The 9,095-nt window shown below is 49.1% G+C and overlaps 1 long non-coding RNA gene across 1 annotated transcript; it reads right to left on the bottom strand.

Annotated features, from left to right (window-relative positions):
* Nucleotides 1-2,504: 2,504 nt before the first annotated feature.
* LOC109497703 lies at nucleotides 2,505-8,609 on the bottom strand. Its single transcript, XR_002737297.2, has 3 exons — nucleotides 5,671-8,609; nucleotides 2,894-3,055; nucleotides 2,505-2,783 (listed from the first exon to the last, which is right to left on the bottom strand). It is a non-coding gene; the product is annotated as an uncharacterized LOC109497703 (long non-coding RNA).
* Nucleotides 8,610-9,095: the final 486 nt, after the last annotated feature.

Below are 9,095 nucleotides of genomic sequence, written 5' to 3'. Positions count from 1 at the left end.
AACGCACGACAACGGCTTTAGCCAGAGTTTATGGTGCGTAACAAAGGTTCATGAAGTGTTAGCCGTTGTTATTAACAGAATAATGGCAGAAATTAAGCAAGATTTCATAGATGATAAGTACTTAATTTGTACACTAAAATGTAAGCAACAATGGTGGAGAGAGGTTCCTGGGAGAATTATAACGTGAGCAAAGATAGGAACGATCCTTCGGCCTGATACACTGAGGCATGGTAGCAGGTGGAGCTCCAGAAAAACGAGACAGCCCTCCCTTCCCATCTGAAGACGTGTGTGGGAAGGCAGCAGTGGACAGGATGGGATGGATTCGCGGGCCTGATCCTGGAGGTTCACCTAATCCAAGGTTTCCGGAGAGTCCCATCCCGATAGTATCAGTAACCTGCCCTGATCAAAACATGTTCTGTGTCTGTGTACATTTGGAAGTATCAGATTGACTAAAGCTAAGCTCGTTTCTTTACGTCAGAAACACGCTCTGGACTTTAATATACTGGCTGGCGTTACGGATCTTCAACATGGGGATACAGTATTCAACAAGCTCTCTCAGATTTGAGAACTGTTTGTGACCCTTTCAGTGTAAAAGTCAAACGAAACACTCAGAGCCCAGTTTGAGGAGGGCAGAAACAGAACTCAGGCCAGCCTGAAACCTGGGCCCGCTAAAGGATGCTGCTGGGAAGCGGGCTGTTGCTGCTTCCCCCCGAAGAGAATGGAAACACTCAGAGGATGCGAGGCCTCGTTGCAAAGGCTGAGGTGTTAGGGGCCTCTGTCACAGAAGGGGTGCTAGCTGTCCCTCTGCAGAGCGCTTTGCAGAGCCCCCTGTGGTTTGGCTTTGCGTTTCCGTGATGAGGTTGAGCACCTTTTCAAGTATTTAATAGCCACTGGTGTGTTTTCTTTGGAGAAATATCAATTCTTGTCCTTTGCCCATTTTAAAATTAGGTTATTTATGTTTTGCTGCTGAGTTGTAGAAGTTCTGTATATATTCTGGATACTAACTCCTCATCAGATCTGCTTCCGGTTTTTATTTGAGCAGAAAAGGAAGAAAATACTTAAAAAAAAAAAAAACTGGGGCACCTGGGTGGCTCAGTCGGTTAAGCATCTGACTTCAGCTCAGGTTATGATGTCATAGGTCGTGAGTTCTAGCCCCATGTCAGGCTCTGTGCTGACAGCTCAGAGCCTGGAGCCTGCTTTGGATTCTGTGTCTCCCTGTCTCTCTGTCCCTCCCCCAGTTGTGCTCTGTCTGTCTCTCTCTCTCTCAAAAATAAAAAAAAAACATTAAAAAATTTGTTTAAATAACTAACACCATATCGCTCACTTCCATAAGCCCCCTGTGATCTTTCGCCAGCACAGAATATACCAGCTCTGTCTAAACGAACCAAGCTGTTCTGATCTTCTGTAATTAGCAGCTTAAAATTTACAAGGAAGGCCTACGCTTGCTCACTAAACTCCACAAGCTAAGCTTCTAAGCAATGTTTATACCTGGTAGCTAATTACATTTACACTAGCAAGGAAGTTTTTGGCTATAACCTGGCAAGGCTGGTTTAAAAAATTTTTTAAGACACAGCACAGCTTTGAAGCAAAGATGTAAGGTAGAGTCTTCCCATTAAATATAACACCTGAACACAGATAACCTCACACCTAACATCTTGTAGTAGTTGTGTAAGTCGGAAAGAAGAGTGTGGCTAAAAGAGTAACAGTCTCTTCTTTAACATGCTTGGATTTATAGTTCTGCTGTGTTTCCAGCAAAACTCTGAGCAGAAGATGTTTATCGCAGGGGAAGGAAGACTTGGAAGGGTTTACCTTGCTTGTTGTCTACCTGAGTTAGGAACAGCATAAGTTCCCATTACATGTGACTCTCTCAGCTACAGCCTAGAAGTGAATTTAGCACTTTGGGAAATCATATTTACTTTTGCAAGCAACTAAGGCACTATTTAGTCTATCGCTAACCCAAAGCAATAATAAAGATACCTCGCGATAGTTTTCAAAATTCATTAGAACGGCAAAATTCTACCCAAGCTGAAATTTGCTTTCATGCATCTCACATTTCTTACGGCAAGTATCTCTTCACTCCCATCACCGTGCGATGGCTCCTATTTCTAGACTAAGAGAGAAACAATTCTCAGCATCTAACATCCACATTCCCAGTGCTTAACACAGAGCCTGGTATGTAAGTAGGTGCTCAATAAATAAAGTCTTAAATGAATTAGTGCAAGATACTGTCCTAGAGACAAAGGCAGGTGGTTGGAGGCAAAGGTGGAGATGTTGAAGGTATGGGGCATAAAATCGGGTCCCCGCTCTCAAGGGCTTGGGCTATGATTGATGAAATAAGGCAGCATATACACGAAGATTGATGAGTGTCCTATTTCCTCTAGAATTCTCTAGGCCCAGGGAAGAAGAACCTAGCATATTTAAGAACCACGGAGCCTAGCTGCAACACTAGCCCAGCTAGTGTAGAATTTGAGAGTCTGAGATAGGCAGGTGATGGAGGTCGTGGGGGGCGTGGGAAAGAGCTTTATTTTGTTCTAACAGGAAGCCTCAGCATGCTTTAGAAGGTGAACGCTGTATCGCCAGACATGTTTATGAAAAGTCACTGTGGCTGCTGGCAGAAGCATGGTTGGGAGGTGGGAGAGGAAGCGGGAGGCCCATGAGACAACTGTCTCCATCGCTCCAGGTGACAGGTGTGGGTGAAAGGCGCCCTACGGGAGCACACGGAGAGCACTGATGGAACAGTGATCTATTTTGGAGGTGGAAGTCTGGTTGGGTTTTCAGACAGCCTGGGTGGTCAAGAAAAGGGGAAAGAAAAAACAATTAAGGGTGTTTTGTAAATGTTTAATTTGCTAACTAGTCGCCTCCCCCTTTGAGCCCCAGGAAAACAGCATCTTACCGCAGTCATGAACTTCATCTGGGCATGTTGATTTCAAGATGCTTCTCTACCCAAGCAGGGATTTCAAGTAGGTGCTTGGACATCTGCATCAGAGCTCAGAGTAGCGGTCAGGACTGGAGACATCAAGCATCGCGAATTTTAAGGCAATGGGACTGGATGAAACTATGTAGAGAAATAACACAGGCAGAGATGAACTGGATGTTGGGATGGGGCTGTAGGACACCCCAACACTTATGATGCCAACAGAAGAGAAGGAACCAGCACGGGAGACTGAGCACAAGAGGCCAGAGAAGTCGCAGAAAACCTGACAGAAGTCACAAACTAAATAAATTTCGAGGAAAGAGCAACCAGCTGGGTTGGATGCTGCCGAACTCTCATGAGAGACGAAGAATGAAAGTGTCGTCAACTTTGGAAAGATCGAGGTTGTTGGTAAACTTGACAGGCCTGCTTTCTACACAGTGATAGGAACAGAGCCACGTGGAGATGTTTGCAGTGAAGGAGACCCCAGACATCGGCTACTTCAGCCACCTCCAAAGAGAGCTATGGCACAGAGGGGACGGGGCCCCTCGTCCAAGCACACGAACTTGAACTCCCATTGGCCGTGAGTGCACAGCCTTTGCCCCTCTTCGGTTTATGTGGGCCGAATGCCCCAAAAGCCAAGCATGGCATGGGACTGCATCACAGGGCAAATCTCTTGTGCATAAAGTGCCTTCCAGTTCTCCCAGCACGCATCAGGTGTGCGTACTCTATATCAGGGGCTGTTGGTCTGGGGCCGTGGACCTATGGGCTTAAAGGAGACTGTACACAGAATTATGTGCAAATATCTTTTCTAGTGAAAGGGTCCACAGCCTTGATCAAATTCTCAATGGGTCCACGTTCATTCCTCAAAAAAGAACAATTTAAGAACTCTGTTCTACACCAATGCAACTGTACAGCTCACCAGCCCAAGAGAAACCTTCTCTGTGACCAAGCTCCTAGGAGAGCATCATTTATCACCGTCCAGGGTACCAGGCAGCACCCGCACAGTCAAGGAAACTCCAAATGGCCCAGTAGCCTAATGAATCACCCACCTATCACATCGCGTGCCCCCCAAGCTTCTAAAGGCTTCGATTCCTGGGAAATGTCACTTCTGGGCATGGCACTTCGGAGGTTGATAAATGCCGACTGATACATCAGCTTGTGTGTGGACAGTGCAGAGCTCTGGCGGGAGGGCCACACGGAGCTCTGCCAGAGACCCAGAGCCCAGGGCGCGTCTGGCAAGGGCCCTCTTCACACAGCTTGAGACCTTGGCTCCCATCAGGAGGATGTGGAAACTGGCTCAGAATGGGCACTTGGCACTCTGAGGGGTCAAAGCCATCTCAAGGGCTTCACCCCACTTTGAACACTCGGGCGTCGGCTGCGAGAATGTTCAGCAGTGATGTTGACCCTTCTTCTTCCAAGAATATAAGGGGGTTTTAGGACATCTGTGCCCTTGATAAGTGCCAGAGGTGGAGTAGAAATTGGCTGTCTCTGCACTCAGAGCTGGAACACTCCTGGCAGGATGGCAGGAGTCGGCAGCTGCGAAACCCCAGCCTCATGTAAAATGCGGGCTTCAGTCCTCAGCTGCCACAACCATCCCCGGTCACTTCAGAGCCAGCCCGGAAGTCCAAATGAGAATCTGACGTTTAACCACTAGCGGGAACACGGCGGTCTATGTACACTCTGAAACCCCTTCCGTGAGAGCGTTCAGGTCTGTACCCAAAGCACAAAGCTGTCTAATTAATCTCCAGGGCCTGGGGGTGCTTCGGGGCTCCAGGCGGGAAGGATGTCCCTCACACGCAGCTTTCAATCACTGGATTTTAAGACAACAGGTATTTATTCTGTTACTTCTCTTTTTAGTTTTAAATCCCTGGCATCCAGCACTGTGCCTGGCACGTTAAAAGAGCACATATTTTCTTAATCAATAAATGAACTGTTGAGAAGCTACTTGGACACGTTGCATCCTTTGGGGTCCGGTCAGAAAATAGAAGCCAGGGTAGAATTTCAAACAAAGGCAATTTAAATTTTTTAAGTTTATTTATTTTTGAGAGAGAGAGAGAGAGAAATGAATCCCAAGCAGGCTCCATGCTATCAGCACAGAGCCCGATGCTGGGCTCAAACTCATGAACCACGAGATCACGACCTGAGCCAAAAGCAAGTAGTCGATGCTCAACCAACTGAGCCACACGGGTGCCCCAAACAAAGGGAATTTAACACAGAAAATGTACACAGGTATTGGAAGAACGAAGATACCCAAAGGGGGGGACAAGGCAGCTGGGATATCAGACCAGCAGACGCCATTCCCACTTACGGGGGCAAGGCGGGCATCCCAGGGCCAGCAGCGGGGGGGGGGGGGGGGCACCATGGGCTGGGGGTGGGGCTGGAGTCGGGATTCCCGGGGGAGGGGCCGCTCCACAAGAGCAGGAGCACCGAGGAGACCTGCCTGAGGCAGAAAGTGGGTGTGGACACCCCACTTCCTCTCCTTCCTCCCCCCCATCCTGCACCAGGGCCCCCGTGGCAGGAAGAAAGGAGCAGAGAAAGGTAACTCCGCGCATCCAGGGCAGAGAAGAGCAGGGCGCTGGGTCGTCAACTGACACACACGAGGGCCCTAAAGACTCAGCAGCTCGGTGGCCAGCGCCCCGCCTCTAGGCACCCACGGGCTGCGGCCTTTGAAAGGATGCCGTGTCTCTACAAGCGCCGAAGGACACACGGACAAGGAGATTCTCAAGCGACTCAGAAGGGGCACCTGGGATGCTCACCGCTGCATCCTAGTCCATAGGGGGCGCTCGTCCGAAGTACGGTGGACTGCACTGCCAGTGTGGACAAGACCGGTCTGCACGGATGCCCGCACAGGACACGGAACGAGTTTTCGCCTTTGAAGGATGACAAGGATTACGTGGAAGAGGGAGATACAGGAATCCTGGAATGGCTGCCATGGGAATGCAGATGCTAAACACGAACAGCAGAGGTGAAGCCGCCCCGGAGCACGAGCACAGCTCTCCACCCAACACTGGCGCCTGGACACCAATGATGCTGGCGTCTCCGATCAAGACTGTCAAATCTCTGCAGGTGGAAACCTCCTACTTGACTGTCTTCTCCCGAGCCCCCCGGCTGCAATACTGTCGATCCTGGGTTGGTTTCGTGTCCCATCTCTCCCCGACATCTCCCTCGGGTTCCATGTCTCACCGTCACCTTTTCAGTCCAAGAGGGGGGGACTGTCTACGCGTTTCTATCTCCTCCTTTCCACATCCCTTCGAAATCAAAGCGCTATGAAACGAGAACCAGAGGTCACCGGGGAGCCGGAATAGTGCCAGCACGGAAGAATGTCTTTGAGAAACTTCTGGATGGTGCAGACGATGGGTGGGTATGGGACGCAAGGGCAGAGCACCCCAGCCCAAATGATGTCGGCTGGAGGGGTGTGTGAAGGAGGGTGAGCGTCCCCCCTGCTCTGTGCGTCAGCCCACACAGAAGGGACTTCTGTTTTCCCCAGGCCCGCCAATGAGAGCTCACTTCGGTCTTCCTTTCGCTCTCCCGGGCAGGACGATGCAGCACCACTGTGGGCCAGGACCTCATGCTCCTGTTTTATCGGGTCTCAGAAGCAGGGCCAGGCCAGGCACTTCCCGCCACCTGCGTTCGCAGCAGATGCCCCTGCGACCATCCCTCCGTGCGCCCTGCCCTGCCCACCTGCACCAACCGGTGGGATGCGGTCCTCTCCCACTTCCAGCTTGCTGTTTGGTGGGCCCGCCAGCGTGGGGCTTCAGTTTCAGGGAGGGCTTCCCTACGTTTGGGACCAAGCCTCACTCTTCAATCCGGTCTCTTCCTAACTTTTTAACAGAAGTGTTATTATTCAGAAAAGTACTCATCTTGAAACCATTTTAACCAGAGAGCCTTGCCTTTGGGGGCTTAGGGGACACTGTCATCACTTTAGACGAAGTGGGTATCTGTTCACGTTGCTCTAGCAGCTTTGTCTGTGTGTGTGTGTGTGTGTGTGTGTGTGTGTGTGTGTGCTGCACAGCTAAGAGCCGGGAGCGGTGGTGGGGAGCCGGAGGACAGACAGCCCTTCCCAGCCAGGTCCTTAAAGGGAGGGCTTCCTACTGGTGCACCTTCCCTGCCAGGGTGAGGTTTACTATGGGGAGACAAAGCGCTGCCTTGCACGGTTCCTGAGATCATTCACACCAGCTTAATCCAGATACGGACTAGAAAAGTTAATAGGCAGCAAAGAATCGCCAGATATCAGCATAAAACAAACAGCCATAAACCGAGGACCGATTTCAAAATGTGCTCTGTCACCAAGACACTTTCCTGACATCTCCTAGAAAACTGGAATAAACGCGTAAGTCTATTAACCCGGAGCGTTGAGTGCCACGGCCTCGCCACTGCGGCCCTACAAGCAACCCCTCAGCAGTACGGGCGGCTTTGCGATCACAGGCTGAGCCAGCAAGTACCCAGTTAAGTGACTGTCGTCACTGCCTTTAATGCAGGATTCAAGAACGGACTTCCAAATTACCTTAACAGAAGAAAAAACTCATCAGTAGCTGAAATCGGAAATTCCGAGGGGCTCCTAAAAAACCTTTACAGGGCAGCTGGGGAGAACACATACTGAAGGTCCTAGGAAGGTAGCTGTGGGTTTGGTTTAATGTGCGGCCTTCCTCGTTGAGTTCTGTCTCTCTCTATGCTTCCGGGCTCGGTGGAAATCCTTCTCTTTCTCTCCTCTGGTGATTTAGAAGTTTCACATCTTATTTCCATTGACTGGTGGCTGTCCAAAATGTAAACGGAAGACCAAAAAATTTGCTCCCTGGGATAACTCAGGACATGTCAGTAATTTCATTTACCAGGTTCCATTCCCCCATTTAAAGGCATCGTCTGACAGGTTCAGGGCATGCTGTTGACAGGAGACTCAATCCAAACCCAATGACACAGGAAACACCAGCAAATAAAGGAAGGGAGAGGCAGTAGGTAGAGCAAGACCCGTATGAGAGCTCTAGGCAAAAATTCTTTTTTTTTTTAATGTTTACTCATTTATTTTGAGAGAGCACGTGGGTGAGGGGAGAGAGAATCCCAAGCAGGCTCCACACAGTCAGCACAGAGCCCAACGTGGGGCTCGATCTCACGAATCATGAGATCATAACCTGAGCCGAAATCAAGAGTTGGACACTTAGCCCACTGAGCCACCCAGGCGCCCCAGGGCAAACATTCTTAAATGGGGCAAATGAGTGATTTCGTACCGGTTAAAAAGAATTCACAAAGAAAATACAATAGTCACATATCCTCAGCCACATCATAGAGCATCAAAATACTCATCAAACAGAGTAGCAAAAGATCCGTAAATTCAAGGAGAAACTGTGAAAACAAGAAACGCGTTTCTCAGAAATGGATTAAATAGAAAAAATGAGGTTTAAGAATTTGAGTAACACAAGTAACAACCTTAGTATAATATTTAAGAACTGTGTCTAAAATTTTTACACCCCAAACCAGAATATACATTTTCAGAGCACTAAGGGAATATTTAATAAAAATTTTATTAGTTCATACACATTTTCTGTGTATGTTTTGCCTAAGACAGAGATCATGTGGAACATACTTTCTCTCTCTTTTTTTTTTAAAGTTTATTTACTTATTTTTGAGAGAGAGCTCACATGAAAGCAGGGGAGGGGCAGAGAGAGAGAGATAGAGAGAGAGAGAGAGAGACAGAGAGAGAGAGGGAATCCCAAGCAGGCTCCACACTGTCAGCACAGAGCCTGACTCGGGACTCAAACCCATGAACGGTGAGATCATGACCTGAGCCGAAACTGAGAGTCAGATGCTTAAGCGGCTGAAGATACTTTCTGACCGTTGCTCAATAAAACCAGGTAAGCACAACAAGAAGAGAGTCCAGAGAAATCCAACCACTTGGAAAGCATAGAACTGTGGGGCCAAGGAAGAGTAAAACCTGGGAACCTCGGTTTAAAACAACACAGCCGATGGGGCGCCTGGGTGGCGCAGTCGGTTAAGCGTCCGACTTCAGCTAGGTCACGATCTCGCGGTCCGTGAGTTCGAGCCCCGCGTCGGGCTCCGTGCTGACGGCTCAGAGCCTGGAGCCTGTTTCCAATTCTGTGTCTCCCTCTCTCTCTGCCCCTCCCCCGTTCATGCTCTGTCTCTCTCTGTCCCAAAAATAAATAAACGTTGAAAAAAAATTTTTTTTAAA

The sequence above is a fragment of the Felis catus genome, chromosome A2, assembly GCF_018350175.1.
Source record: "Felis catus isolate Fca126 chromosome A2, F.catus_Fca126_mat1.0, whole genome shotgun sequence".
NCBI classification, from domain to species: Eukaryota; Metazoa; Chordata; class Mammalia; order Carnivora; family Felidae; genus Felis; species Felis catus.
The sequence above is the reverse complement of the archived record's forward strand: the minus strand, read 5'-3'. Positions and strand labels throughout refer to the sequence as shown.